The sequence below is a fragment of the Lissotriton helveticus genome, chromosome 10 (genome assembly GCF_964261635.1).
Source record: "Lissotriton helveticus chromosome 10, aLisHel1.1, whole genome shotgun sequence".
Lineage (NCBI taxonomy): Eukaryota > Metazoa > Chordata > Amphibia > Caudata > Salamandridae > Lissotriton > Lissotriton helveticus.
This window is the reverse complement of record NC_136071.1, coordinates 1,183,898,751-1,183,914,719: the sequence shown is the minus strand read 5'-3', so window position 1 is coordinate 1,183,914,719 and position 15,969 is coordinate 1,183,898,751.

The window sequence follows — 15,969 nt, the reverse complement described above, 5'->3', positions numbered from 1 at the left end:
CCATACTCTGCAGTCTCTTCAGAACTTGTATACATGACCGAAATAATTCATTTTTCTCCTGTTCATTTTTATTGCCATACTCCCACACCCCTCCACCCGAAACCCCCTCCCCCTGAAATATGGAAAACCCCTCTTGCCATGCTAGCCACATTTCAGCCCACCCTACACAGCTGTTTGGTGTGATGGAATTACACCCTCGGTGAACTCACCACCCCTTACTCCCCCCAGCAATGCAAAAATGTTAACTTTCACCATTAATTAATTTTCATTTACTTATAGAGATTTCTTTCAGTAAGCACTGGGCATCTTCTGGATTTGAGAAAAGATGAAACTTCCCTTTCACCTAAACACGGAGATTAGATTGTTGCCCTATTGATGCCTGGGCACCCTGAGCTTTAAACAGGTATAGCATCTTTACAAATTCCTTTCGCCTACGCGCTGCAGCAGCTGACATGTCAGAGAATATGCAACATTTAACAGACTCATTTATAGAGAATTGTCTTTGCTGTATAGCCCTCGCCAAAATTCTCTCTTTAACATGAAAGTCTGCAAAATTCAATAAAATTGTTCGAGGTATCTTTGAATTCGGCAAAGGGTGAGTGGGAACTTGATGTGTCCTAGTAATTGTTAAATATACATTAAATTCTGGAAGGACTTTTTATTTAATAAACGTATCGGCCCATTGGCAAGTCTGAGCCCCCTCAATCCCTTCAGGGATCCGCACTATTCGAACATTCAATCTTCTAGAGTGTTTCTCGAGTTCCTCAAGTTTGTTCTCTAAAAAGGTTTTACTTTTCGTAGCTTCACTCGTCTTCAAACACGTGTCGCTCATCTGTTCTTCTAGCAGCATTATTCTTGTTTTCACCTCCTGCAGTCTGGCTGGAAAACATGCCACAGCGTCTTCAATTTTACCAAGCCGCTGATGGAGGCAGGCAATCTCGAATTCTTGTGTTTTTTTCATCTCTCTAATCTCTTCCAGGATAAGATTCAGCATATCCTTTATCTCCATCCGTTGCGAAAAGCTCCCTTCTGTCAAGGGATTACAGCTGTCCTGAGACGCATTTCCATTAGGCTTTTGATTTCCATTTACTCTGGACCACTTTCACCTGACAGTTCACTCTGTATTTGAGGCAGGAGTAGAACCTGTGGCTGTTTTTGAGCCTCTACTGACGATGTACTTGTGTCTTCCAAGTGTAAACAGCGATGCCTGAGTATGATTCTGCGTCATGCATGCTAGTAAGGCTGGCAATGCTACTGGATAGTTCAAAGAGTTGCCCTGGCTTAGTGTTGCCATACCCTTCTTTGAAGAAGAAGGTGGAGCTTTCAAAAATCATTTGCGCTTGTGATGGTGACAACAGGGCCTGTGATACAGCCTTTAACGATTCCCCCATTGTTTCTTGAGACTTCGTTAAAAGGTTAGGCGGAGCCAGTAGAGATGCTTTTTTTTAGAAAAAGTGAAAAGTCCTTAGCACCTTGTTGTTCCCTTATAGACGCAGATGTGTTTTCCTTAGATTTTTGAACCTCAATTGGCTCACCATCTAGTTGAGCCGGAGACAAATGCTGTTCTTCTTCTTTGCTTTCAAAGCGAGAGTTCAGGCCGGGAAGATTTATGCTATGTTCAGTTCTGGCTACTAACGCAGTGGCTCTGCCTGAGCTAAACGAGTTTGAGCTTTAACCTGGCTGCGGAGTCGACCTTGGCTACAGCATTTGACTGCTTCAGATGGCTTCCCATCTCCCTTTCTGTTGACTGGGCTAAACCTAAGTAGCTTCCTGCCTGTATCAGACTGCTCCCTGGTCCTTGAAGTCCAGTGCACCACGTGGGCTGTTTTTTTTAAAACACCACTTAGTTCAGTCCCTCCTACCTCCTTCCTCCTGGTTCCAGCCACAGGCTCTGCACCTCCTTCACTTTCGCTCTCCATTTTCCTTCAACCTGCTTCCGAGAATTCTCCAGGTGTTTTCCCAACCAAAAAACCCTGTTGTTTGATTCTCAGCACCTTTCACGCTTCAGACACCTGCCACTGCTGCTTATTTTACAATTATGCCAGTCCAAAAAAATAGAGGCTGACAGCTGGAGTGAGTTTCAGACGCTGCACCTCTTCACACTCTTCCGCCTGCAATCTGCTGTCAGCAGCTTGTAGCCTCTCCATTGATCTTCCTTCCGCCGCATCTCTTTCCGCCTAACTACTGGCTGGAAAAAGACCACAAAGTCACGGCGAGAGCCAGCATACTGCAGTTCAGCTGAAGGGTCCACCGGCATAGGCTCCGTATTTTCGTGCTTTTGTATTTCGTAGGGGCCACCAGCCGCCAGCCGGACCTCCAAGTTTACCAAGCCGTGTCTCCGAAATACCGAGACTCCATTGCTGGGGGTGGGGCCGCGTCACCTGTGGCTTTGCAGAGGTGTGGTGCTCTGTAGCCATCTCGCCACTCTGTCCCTTAGCTCCTGTTTAATCACAGTACTGTTGTATTGACGGGTGCTGTGCGCATTTTTAATGGCAAAGGTGAATGTGTGACTGTTTAAATATCTGTAGTCTAGATGATAGGCAGGATCAGGTTTGGCCACCAGAAATAGTGGATTACTCATTGCAGAAATACAAGGCTCAATGATGATTTAACACTTATTTTAAGAGAATTTCCCTAACTGAGCGTTTAGTTTCATGTTTTGTTGGGTATTATAGTTGCACTTGCTGGCTGGGCTGTATGGATAAAACATGATAATGGGAGGTCTTATCCCAGCCTACACGATTGTGATTTAATAGCGGGGCTTGTGCAATGGCCTATTCTTCAGCATATGCTTATTTGTCAATGCCAGGAAAAAGAATACAGAAGTAAGGTATGATAACGTCTTCCCTTTGTGGGACTTTTTCAACAAACTCAGGTGGCCAATCCATTTTAGTCAATAGAATGTCAGATTTGTTTGTTAAATTTTCCCAGAACATTACTTTATAGTACGCAGTATGTCACCTTCAATTTGGATGACCAAATCATACGATCTGTCAGGGGGGCTAATCCACTAATTCGGTGTTTTAACGTAAATAAATTCATTAGTTGCTCTCGAAACCAGATACTCAGGAAGATTGTGGCAAACTATTGTAACCGCTGCTGCACCGTCTAGCAGTGACTTTGCCCACGTCTTGTTCTGAAGAAACATTCTTAATATGTAAGGCATGTTTAGTGGAAATACCTGACACATTCTTCTTTCTGAATTAGAGTTTTTGTTGTAGAAGTTTGTCTTCCTTTTTTATGATGATGTCAGTTGAGCATTGTGAATCCTTTCTCAGTTACATTTACTCTTCTTGCCTGCACTCCTGACATCCCCCTTTCTCCGAGTGTTTGTCGGGTGAGGCCTGAAGGAAACGAGAAGGATTTGTATAAGTATACTGATACCTATCAGGCTGTTTAAGTGTATCATGGCTTCAAACATTACGTTTCTCAATTGGCTCCGGTTGTGGAGATCCACCTCGTGTTTTTATTCTATCATTTTTTTGTTTACTCCAGTCTTTTAGAGAAAACTCAGGTGCGTGTTTGGTCGTTTATTTTTCAAAATCGACCCTAAGCTGCTGCTTATTAGGTCTGTTGACCAAATTATTTTGACCTATTGATGTATAGATGTCAGGAATATTTTTTGCTAGTTTGCACGCTTTCTCCTTAACAAGGACCTGCACGGGAGTTGGCATACCACCAGTACTGCTGCCTCCCTGTTAATATTACTTAAAATAATTGAGAAAACTGATAAAATTGCCTAATAATTTCATTCCCAAGTCCAGGGAAGGGGTCACCCCATATTCATTTTAAATCTATTTTACGTCAGGCAAAACAATGATGGATGGTGTACAATGTGTTATGGTATATAAGGCAACGAAGTCTGTGCCCCTAGAGGCACAATCTCCCACTTGGGGAATCGTACCAAGTGGTAGGCACATTGTGAGAATTCTATGTTTGTCTTGGGGTCCTGTGTGGGGAAACACTGCTTCAAGCTGATTTGTTTTTGTGCAATCCAGAACGGAATGTCCTTCCGTCTCAGGGGAACTTTACCCAAAATTGCATTAATAGTGAATTGACTAATTGCTGGCACAGCTATCTGTGGTTGTTCAGCTTAAACAGCCCTTGCTAGCGTAGTTATTATTGAACGCAATACAAACTGTTTTAGTGTTTTCTATTATCTAACTAGACATGTGTACAGGGTATGAAGGTCTGTAAGATTTAAATTTGCTATGTTTGGATATGGTTTATAGCCACCTAGGACTGGCCAGGTCGTCCCCTCGTTGCTGACAGGGCCTAATCTCACATTGTTTAGTGTATGCGGCAGGGTGCCTTGGAACCAATTGAGATGTTCCTGATATGTTAATGGTAGTTTTAAATCTTCATAAGCTCTGTATTGACTTGGTAAAGCAGCTAGTGTGTATGTGTTGTGTATGTGTAAAATGCATGTGAAGTGAACTGTAGGAAAGTGGACCCAAGAGTAGAATACCTCAGTCTTCTGTGCTACGTAGGCCTCCACCATGAAGGTAACTTCTCAACCCCAAACAAGGACCCTTGTTTTTAATAATTATGCTCTAACAGCATATCAGCAGTTTTCAGAAATGAAAGCTGCCAGCGCCATATTTAATAAATATAATTCAAAGAACATAAAATACTATAGTTGGCTAACCCTTTAAAGGTTCAAGCTTGAACAACCTACTGACTAAAATGTCCTATTATGCTGAGAGGGATTAAATCTCTAACACCACATATGTTTCCGTATGAGGTGAAAAGGAGACCTTAGACACAAGAAAGAACTACTCAGGAGACCTATTAAATAGGTGCCTGATCTAGAACATTGGTGGTGCTGTATTATACAGTCCCTACAAATTAAGTAGGACGGTATCTGGACAACATAGACCTCAGAATATAGGAACTTAGTTAACACATACCATCAGAGAATGTTGGCCTCGTTCCTAGCTAGCTCACAGTGCCCCATCTGAATCCCTAACCTTACCTGGGTAGCAGATGGTATCAGCAACCTTGAACAGAACCACTCTTTATTCTCCAAGTAAATCATGGAAGCAGGTCAACCCTTTTGTTGTTTTACTTTTGAATGCTCCAGGTAAACTCAAGAATATAGAAGATATGAATTGGATGTTCAAACATTTATTGAAACAATTGCATTCTTGCATAGAGTGTGGTGCAATTATTCAATCAATCAATCAATCAATCAATCAGGATCAATAAAGTGCACCTAATCACCCCATAGGTTTTCCAGGAACTTATTATTGGGCAAAAGAATCAAAGCATTGTAACCAGCATTACAAGAATTACAAAAAATATAAACAGCTCAATCATTATGACATTACTATGATTACATATCTACCTATCTCTACATACACTTTCCAGACTAAAGTGGGAGTACCCTGTCACAGATCGCTTTGGACAGCCTTGCCCCCATACCTGAGTATGATGTTTAAGGAACCAGCCTGTGCAGACTTTGGTCAGAGTCAGCAGGACTGTATCTCAGTCACAGTGCATTGCATTCCAGAACAATCCCAGCACGAGTGATCCTTTGCCAAATGTGGGGTGGAGGCCATTTTATATAATAAAAGCACTCTTTTAAGGGTGCAGCCCTTATGCAATGGTTAGTCTGTAGCTGTAATGCTGTCTCCAATCAGATACAAGGGTATTGCGTTATTTGTACTTAGCTTGGACAGAGTGTACGAATAATGTGATAATAATGTGTGCTACGAAATTAACAGCATGTTTAATAATTTCTCAGTACATTATTGCGTAGGCGCACAATATGTAAAAAGTCACCATTAAAAAACAATGTCAAGCTAAAAACGTTAAACTAAAATGGAGACTGGGCACGGGCCCATTGTGTATCACAGCAATCTGACAGTCAGAGCCTGGTCGTGGAACCTGGATCACCTTACCCCCAGTGGTTTCCACTGGACTCAACCTGCAAGTGACTAAGTCACTAGTGTGTTTTCCTATTGACTGCAACATTATCATTTTGCAAGTTAAATGCACTTATTTATTTCTATATTCATCCAATTGCCATCATTTTGGTGTAAAAAATTATATAAAATGTGCACTATTTTTATAAATTGGTGTCAGATTTGTTTTGAGTCAAATAAATTACTTATCGTCCATATTGGTTCTATGAAATGCTTAACACATTTCTCTGGTATACCTTAACTGTTCTGTGCAACTCTACCAGGACTTCGATAGGGATTCATTAGTGTGAATTCAAAGGACCCACTTGGGGTGATGGGAAGGTATTACATATTGAAGCCTAACCAGTCTCATTACATAATACCCCACTTTCATACAGTGATAATTTTTGCAACAATAACACCTCAGGTAGTAGAGCTTAGCCATAAGGTAATTACCATACCACTCATAAAGACAGCCCATGTGTCATCCAAGATAGCTATTTGGATCAGTAATTTGTACTGGTGGTTCTAAAGCTGGATGCCACTGGGAATGACATTCAACAGCTGAAATACCTATTGCCTGCAAAATTGAGAAATAATTGGGGGGACTGTGTACACTTCAAAACCTGAACTGCCTGTATATGGAGTAATACCAGTTACATAAATACAGTCATTTCACTGGCACCTTTTATTGAGAACTTAGAGGTGACTGACGGGTCAAGGAAGTATACACAGACAAGCACACACACATACACATTTGAACACACACCCAGGCTCCCACAAATACACATGCAAATATGTACACTTATGCACACATACAACACAAACTGTGTTTCTTTTCTTAAAAGTACCCTTCTGCCTGAGCTCATGATGCTGCTTCAGCATGTCTTATCTCTCCTCCCACTCAGCCTAATCCTGCTTCTAACTAGTGCTCCCAGGAAGAAGTAGGAGCTTTGGATGGGCCAGAGGAGGGGTCGGCGGGTGTTTTAGACTGGCAGGATGGAGCACACAGCAGCAAAGTTTGTTCATTATTTCATTGAAGGCGGTAATAGATATTTGTATCCAAATTGGACTATTTATTTTGCTTTTAGATATTTACCTTTTTAATTTTTTACATTTTCTTCCTTGACATCTAATAGTAATTTGTCAATACATATGTATCACTTTTTAATATTGTGTGCATGGACCTTAGGTTAATTATCTCTTTTATGGGCCTTAAGTTATTTATCTCTTAATAGTATTCCATTGTGTGTTTTGACTCCTACACTCCCTGCCTCTTTAGTTTTAACATGAGACTTGGGCCAAGCTACTTTACCAAACCATACATTAATTAGCATCATAAAATGTCTCAAACACTCCCTTATGAAGAAGCCTTTTTGGTACACCAGTCAGAACGGAGCATCCCACCTTTGTCTCTAAAGGACAGGCCAGAGCATGTCAAATATGTCGACCAAGATCTTTTGCACTTAGAATAATCAAATACAGTAGAGAAATTGGCTCTAATTGGAAAAGATAAAATCCTCTAAAAAGCACTCTTTGTTCTGGAAAATACCTGACCTAATAGAACTTATTAAATCTAAAGTTGATCAAATAACCATGTTTTTTAATTTCCCTCTAAAATGAGAATGACCTACCTTGGTCTCTACTTAGATGAGATCAGAGATATTGTTGACTCCTTGGTGAGGCACCACCTGGCAGATGACCGTCCCTGTGACTTTTGCCTTCCTCTTTGTCACCTCCCTTTCTATGCTTCAGCCAGACATGTCTACCTATAGTGAGATCGAAAAGGTTCTGTTTAAATTTATGAGCACACTGTTGTCGCCACCATGCCTTGGCACATTTATCAGTAAGAAGGTACTGTTTCACTTTGAGGTCACATAAATCATAGTAATGGCAGGAGATCCTAATATGAGCATAACAAACAGTTGCAGACAGGATCATTTAGAGAAGCAAACCTTGCAAGACTGAGAGTTGTGGGACTTCTGAAACTAGAGGCCAATGCAGCTATTCCAGAGCTAAATTACCACATTTCTGTAACAGTGATGTGATTCCCCCAACAGAGTCCCATTTTCAAGAAGTGTGTCAGAAACAAAAAGTAAAATATTGGATAATGCAAGTTAGAGAAATGTTAAGCTATCTACATTTATAAAGCAAGAACTAATCACATCCAAGAGGGCCTCTTGGCTCTAATGCACTCTACAACAGGACAGCAATACCAAAAGGAATTAGAAGAGGCAAGTTTTGAGGATTTTTTTAAAAATGAGTAAAGTCCGGGCAGGCTCGTATGTACAAAGCTAACCTGTTCCAGTGATGGGGGCCAAATATGAAAAAGATCTGCCCCCATATCTGACAGTATGGATACGGCGAGAGTGAAGTAAGAGTTGCCAACTAGATCTGAGGTTGCGCATGGGGAAATTAAACTGTAGCTTCTTCTGTAGATAGAGTGAACTATTCCCAAAGAGATACTTAGGTATGAGGCAGGAGAATTTAAAAAGGGAGTGCTTCTTTTTCAGGATCCAATGCAAAAATGTCAGTGTAGGCTCCGATAGGGAGCTGGAAGGCAAATTGCAGATCAGGCGGGCAGCTGTGTTTTGTACCACCTGAAGTTTGGCCAGGAGAGCTTCATTTGCAGCAACAATAAGGGCATTTCCATAGTCTAGGCGATTTACAATCAGTGCCTCAGTGATGGATTTCCTAGACTGAAGAGGTAGCCACAGAAAAGCTCTCCTGAGCAGGCACATTATTCCAAAGCAGGACCCAAAGATAGAATGTACTTGTTCTTTCATAGAGAGGGCATCAAAAATCAGTATGCCCAGATTTCTAACAATCTTTTTGGGGTCATGGGCTGGCCCCGGTTCTTTCAGCCACCAGTATTTTAACCAAAAGAAGGTAGCTTTACCAAAGAGCAACATTTCAGTCTTTCCTGTGCTTCATTGAAGGCAATTGGACGACATCCAGGGGGCTATATTCTTATACATTCTCTGAAGTTGTTCTTAGTAGATTCAGGATATTTCCCCATGGTTATTATAAACTGCGTGTGGTCCTCATATGAAATTACTTCACTTGAACCAGGGGTGTTAAATAGAGACCATAGTTTGAGAATTAAAAAGGTCAATCTGCACCAAATGGGCCAGTTCCCTTAAAAGGTTTTTAGGAGCATGGATATCTAGTGCCTGGGTAAATGCTTTCTCAAAATCATTTGGAGCAAGATTAATGTATACATGAGCAATAGGGAGGGAAGGAGTAAACTGTAAAGAAAGGACTGAAGAAACACCTTTTTCCATGGGGTCTGACCTTTCTATGTGCTACAGTCTTGAGGTCCATCATGGAGATGAAAATTACTAAACAAACTTATCTATCCAGATCTGAGGCATGAGGGATTCAACCTGTAGGTTAAAAGAGTTTGTGAATATGAGATCCAATGTGTGCCCATCTATGTGTGCTGGGCCTGCTCTGCTTTGATAGAGGCCTATTGAAATGACACTACTGGTAAGGTTCATAAAGTTCCCATTCTCAAGTAGTATGGCAGAAACAAAAAGTACAATATTGAATAATACAAGTTAATGAAATGACACTGTTGGTAAGGTTTATAAAGTTAGTTAGAAAAGAGGTTATGCAGTTCCTCTTGACAGTCAAACAAAGGAGGTAGGTATGTCAGAAAGCCACACAGGGGGTGTGCTTATCCTGGATAGATCGAAAGGAGGGGAATTCCTCCTGTCGGAACTAGGGTCCTCACACACCAAGCCTACCCTACTGTTGTACCCCCTGGAGTTAGAATAGTAATTTTTACCCCTACACTATCCAACACTTACCCTACTGTTGCACCCCCTGGAGTTAGAATAGTAATTTTTACCCCTACACTATCCAACCCTTACCCCACTGTTGCACCCCGTGGAGTTAGAATAGTAATTTTTACCCCTACACTATCCAGCACTTACCCTACTGTTGCACCCCCCTGGAGTTAGAATAATAAATTTTACCCCTACACTATCCAATACTTACCATACATGCAATGTAATGGTATGCGTTGTAATGGTATGCGTTGTAAAGGTAGTATGCGTTGTAATGGAATACGTTGTAAAGGTAGTTTTTAAAAATTAGTTGTAATGGCATGCGTTGTAATGGAATGCGTTGTAATGGATGTTGCGTTGTAAAAAATGAGTTGTAATGGTATGCATTGTAAAAGTATGCGTTGTAACGTCATACATCCAGCCAGCTAGGTGTCATGCTTCATCATATGGGCCTGCTCCTTATCGGGTCAGTGCTGCAATACCCGATGGGCACCCTTAGAGGGGCTCTTTGGTGGAGATCTTTTGTTCCTTGCTGTTTGGTGCAGTGGGGGTAAGAGGCATAGGAATTGTAGATGTAGCGAGAGGTGATTAAAACAGGTTGGGTAGTCCAAGGACACTTTTATATAAACTGGCTCTCCACCTGATTAAAAATGGGGGAAGATTGGCAGCTATCTGAAGTGATGGTTCATGTTAACTGCGCTATACTCTTTGGGTCAACATGTTTCATGCCAATTGGTCAGGAGGATCAGGGGCAATTCATCAGGACCTAGTGGACACACTATCTACAACCAGTGGTGGGTGTAAAATCTACCTACCACGTATCAGCGCTGCAAGTAAGGTACCCACAGCATCAAGGAGCAATTTATTAAAAACCAGACGACTGAGCTAAAAAGTGGTTTGTTATTTTGCAAAAGCACTTATTGTTTGGGTAGTTGATGGGGTAACTTCACTCACCTAAAGGTGGTTAAAGTGTCGCCTCAACAGTGTCCAGCGGGATAGAAGGACATCTACAATATAGTGTCCTAAAGAATATGGACAAAAAAGTGAGGGAACCAGGCAAGCGGTGACTCAGCGTCTCCAGTGCCCATTGCATGACTGTGGGTCGGTGATGGGGAAACTAGCTTGTCTGTCACGTAACACACCTTCCATCACAGAGCGGCACAAGGGGGGTACTCCCCTGTGGTCGGTGTGTGGTCCCGCTGCATTATAATTTATGACTCAGGGCTCTCCATTTCTGTGGCTGGAAAAGCTTAGTAGCTAAAGTGAGCAGGATCCTCACCACCAACATCTTACCTTGCAATGCGTAGAGGGTTGGGTTTGGACCTAGTATGCATTGTGGTGACTCACCATTAAGCTCCAGAAAGTGAGCCGTCTAACCTACCCCTCACCGCCAGCACCGGGTAGTTGCCAGCTATGTGACTACGTCCTGGAAGCACTGAAATACTTGCCGGCCTCTGGTGTGGGGAGGGGCTGGCTTCCTGGTAACGTTAGTCGAGACATTTAACTGATGCTCACAGGTCCGCTCTAATTAGTTGTGAAACCAGCGGCCATGTTGTAGAGTGAAGTTATGTTGATTTGCATCGAGTGCCCTAGGAAAACAGTGTATATCGCGAACAAAACACATATCCCCTGGGCATCAGTAATAAAATGCTAGCCACATGGATATATCTCTGTATACTGCTTGAACAGACATGAATGCTATTCTGAAACACAGGGATTCCTTTGTGCCCACTGATACATACATGACAACTTTAGTCACCGATTGGTGAATTTTAAGCATGGGGGAAAATCCGTTCCGCTCGCGGATTTTGCGGATTTTCAGTATATTCGCAATCCGCGAGATTCGCGAATTTCCCGCAAAATCTGCGAGCGAACGGATTGGGTCAAAAGTTCAAGCTGACTTTTGTAACTCTTTTAGAATGGCGCCGGCAAGCTGCCAGAGCCATTCAAAATAGTTACAAAAGTCAGCTTCAACAGCAAGCTCTAATAGATAAAGTAAAGCAGGTGCTCGAGTTAAAGCTCAAATTCAGTTACACAATCATTAATCACCCCAAACTTGGGGTGATTAATGATTGTGTAACTTAATTTGACCTTCAACTCGAGCACCTGCTTTACTTTATCTAATAGTGCTTCCTGTTGAAGCTCTTTGTAGCTATTTTAGAATGGCGCTGGCAGCTTGCCGGCGCCATTCTAAGTGGGGCTGAGGGCAGAAGGGCACAAAAGTGGGACAGAGGGCAGAAGGGGACAAAAATGAGTGGGGCAGAGGGCAGAAGGGCACAGAAACGAGTGGTCAGGGGGCAGAAAGGCATAAAAAAACGAGAGGGTGGCAGTGATTAACCAGGCAAAAAAAAAAACGCGAACACGCAAAGCGCCCCGCCAACACGCGCGAACACGCAAAGCGCCCCGCGAACACCCGCGAACACGCAAAAATTAAAAAATTCGCGCAAATTCGTGAATTTTGCAGATTGCAAATTCGCAAAATTCGCCCATGCTTAGTGTATTTCCCTCCCTCACACCCCCTGTTTGGCACTGTTAGACCTGTCAGCCTTAGGGTGGTCTTTCCCTGTTTTTTTCGCTATTGCCTCATTTTTCCCACCTTCTTTGTGGTTGGCCTTAGGTCTCTGGGCACCTTCCCATTGCTAATCAATGCTAAGGTGCAGGTGCTCTCTTCCCCCAACATGGCTGCCACTGACCCCTGCTACCGCAGCGTGGTCTTGTTAGACGCACTCTAGTAGACAGGAGCTGACGGGAACCCCTAAACATTGTAGCAATACCAGCCTGCCTGCCTGCCCATAGCTAGAGTGAGGAAGCTCCTGGAACCTTCCAGAATAGGTGAGTGGTCAACAACTGCCCACTGCCAACTGCCACTATAAAAAAAAAAGGGAGGGAAACTTTCTGGCAGTTGGGGCAGCACTGACCTGGGGGACCCTAGGCAGGAGACTTAGGCGGTAGGATCTAGTCAGGAACCTCTAGCACTGGGGGTGACAGGGTTTAGGCGCTGCCCACCAAGCTGTGTGAGGAACACTGAACTAGCTCACTGATCTGGCCCGGCGGGAGAGGAGCCCAGGGACCACGTGAAGAGATCTGCTGAAGAAACTTGACAAGCCTTCAACTCAAACCCCCCCCTCTTTTCAAGTAACTTCAACCAAAGTGCACCAGAAAAAAATAAAGCGCCTAGAAGGAACTCCCCTGCGCTAATCAGGACTACTGGGGATCAGCCAGGTACTGTGCTGTGCCAATTCTGCCCCTCTGTCTGCCCTGTGGCCCCAGCGCTGTCCTGCCCATCTCCTCTGCTGTCTTGCCTGGACTGTCTGCTAAGCGCTCTCATTCCCTAGCGCTAGCATCCTGAACTGCCTAACCAGCTGGACTGCTTGTCCTGCGCCATCGAATTGTGCCCCCCTCCAGTGCTCCCCACTGTGCCTTGGAGAAGCGCTGGACCCCTGCAGCCTACTGCCTGCTGAAGCGCTATTGCCTGCTGAACCGTTATTGCCCATTGGAGCGCTGTGTCCCCCGAGGCGCTGTAATTTATCCTCAAGCGCTCACCTGCTGGGTCCTGTGGAGCGCTGGTAGGGATGAACCCGTGGGGAACTTTCTAGAGCTCCTCTTTCACGCGAGGCGCTTTAAAGATCGAGCGCTGTGGGCACTGTGAAACCCCCCTCCCGACTGGCATCTGCTCCGGCCGCCCCCCGACGCCAGGAGAGGGATGGTTCGGTGCTGTTGTGGGCCGTGCCCGGCCCGAGCGTGAAGAGTCCCCGCGGCGGCCCCCAGAGCCTTGGGATAGGCCGCCGCGAACTGCAAGTCGGCCGTCGTGAATTCCAGTCAGGCCGCCGCTACTCCAGAGCGGGCAGCGCTAGGCCTGACGAAGCCGACAACCAGCCCCACGTGACGGGGGCTCAGACCACGCCCCTATTAGGCACTGCGCAGCGATAGACTGGAGCTGCCGCGCCCTCCAGTACTGCCCGCCGATTGCCCGCTGTGGCAGAGCCTCCTTTCCCGCCTCGCACCTGATTGGTTCCCGGCCGCCCTCGTCATCACGGACCCGGGAACAGGTCACCACCTCACCGGAGGGCTCGGGGAAGACCGAGGGCCCTCCCCACTACGAGACACCATCGCAAGGGGCCCGGAGAGGCCCGAAGACCAAGGTAACGCCCCCGGGGAGGAGGGCGGAAGGCCGGAGGAGGCCCGAGTTCGCCCCTCCCCTGGGGAAGACTGTTGCTGGGCCCCGTTGGCCCTAATTGGCCTGTTAATGTACTGGACCTGGGCCAGAGCCCTGCAGGACTCCCTTGAGGCCTGCGTTGGTTGGAAATAGCCCCTGTTGGGGAACGGATTGTTCACGCTTGCCTTGTGCTGGCCCAGAGGGTTATGATTATTTCTGGCCTGATGAAATGTTTATTCCTGATTAATTTTACCTAAGGCAATGGTTCACTTCTACTTACTGGAAGGTTATTCATCCCTGATGCAATGTTTATAATTACTTGGTGAAATGTTTCCTCTTGTCTAACAAGATGAGGCCTGGTATGTAGAGATCTGATTATTCCTAATTCATGGAATGTTATTTAAATGTCTTTTTAAGGAATTTCTTGCAGGTGCTGACTAGGAGCAGGGCTGTTACCAGGCCTACCATTATTTAATATTTAATATTTATTTATTTAAGTATTTATGGCCGGGTAATGCAAAACATGTGCTTCTAAAGGCAGTAAATAAGTCACTACTACATATGTGATTTTTGATTACCCTGATCTTGATCTTAGATAAAACGTATTTATTCAAATCAACCATACTGGTGTGGTCTCAGTCATTGCGTGCATTCATTGTTTCAGCGGATGATTGTGCTGTGTAGTCACTTTACACCTAATCTTCGGGTGCCTACCCGCTCCAGCCAGGCTACCCTCTGGGAGCTGGTGAACCCAGTTCCTACATTTGGTGGCGAGCGTTGGGATTCAGGACCTGTGACTATACAGCACCCTGCAGTGGGACAGAGTGTGCTGCAATTAGACTAGACACCTATCATGCATGCAAGCCTACTCAATTGACCCCCACTGTCTAACCTGAGTGTATAGTGACCTGTTTTGACCTAATCCTGTTACCTACATCCTAGTATCCTTCCTCTAATTTATCTGGGTCCCACCTGTCAAAATGGAGTACCAGCTGGCCAACCTTGAAGAGTATACAGTGGTGCAGTTAAGGGAATTTTGTCAGGGGATGGGGGTGCCGGTTGGGCGGAAAGCCGCAAAGGAGGAACTCTGTACCGCCTTGAGGGCATTGGTAGGAGCCCACCCAGAGGGGAGAGGGGATGGGGAACAGGAGGGGCAGGGCACACCAGGGGAAGCGGCCACCCAAGAAGAGCTAGACCTACTGGGTATTGATGTTACTGAAAATGTGTTGCCAGGAAGACGTTCCAGGGCAGGCAGTGGTGGATCTAGAAGGAGTGGGTCATCAGAAGAATATGAGGACAGGAGGGAGGAGAGGCAATTGACATGGGAGCTTGCCAAGTTAGAGCACAAGAGGGAGAGAGAAAGATTAGCTTTGGAAGAGAGGAAGTTGGCGCACGAGCTTCAGCTTAAGGAGTTGGAGCTGAGAGCTTTGCAATTGAGTGTGCCAGTAAGTCCCAATGGTGGCAGCGTACCTGGGGCTCAACACGAGCCTAGATTTTGGTTACCCAAGGAGGTGATAGCGAGCTACACTCAGGGGGATGAGATCGCCAAGTGGCTGGAGGCATATGAAGTGGCCTTGACAGCCCATGGGGTGCCCGAGAAACACTGGGGAGGTGGTCTGTATCGTTACATCCCTCCCAATGTCAGGGACACCCTCCTGTATCTTGATAAGGCGGATCAGTTCAGGTATTCCCCCATGAAGGAGGCGCTCCTTAAAAAGTTTGGCCTCAACCCCGAAAGGTATCGCCAAAAGTTCCGTGGCAGCCATAAGCTGTCCACGCAGAATTGGGTGGATTTCTTTGATTACGCCCGTAAGGCTCTGGATGGTTGGGTGCGTGGCAGCGAGGTGCATGATTATGAGGGTCTGTACAATTTGTTTTTGAGAGAGCACCTCTTGGATAAGTGTTTTCCAGAGCTGAGCCAACATCTGGTGGACCGCAAGCTAACTGATCCCCGTGAGCTTGTGGAGGAGGCAGATACTTGGGTTAGCACCCGGGTGTCACACAAGGGCCCCGGGGGAGATGGCCCGAAAGGCGGACAGGGCGTCCCCCAGAAGAAAGAGGGGGGAGATAAAAAGAAGTAGTTCTCACGAGGCCCACAAACTAGACAGTTTGGGAG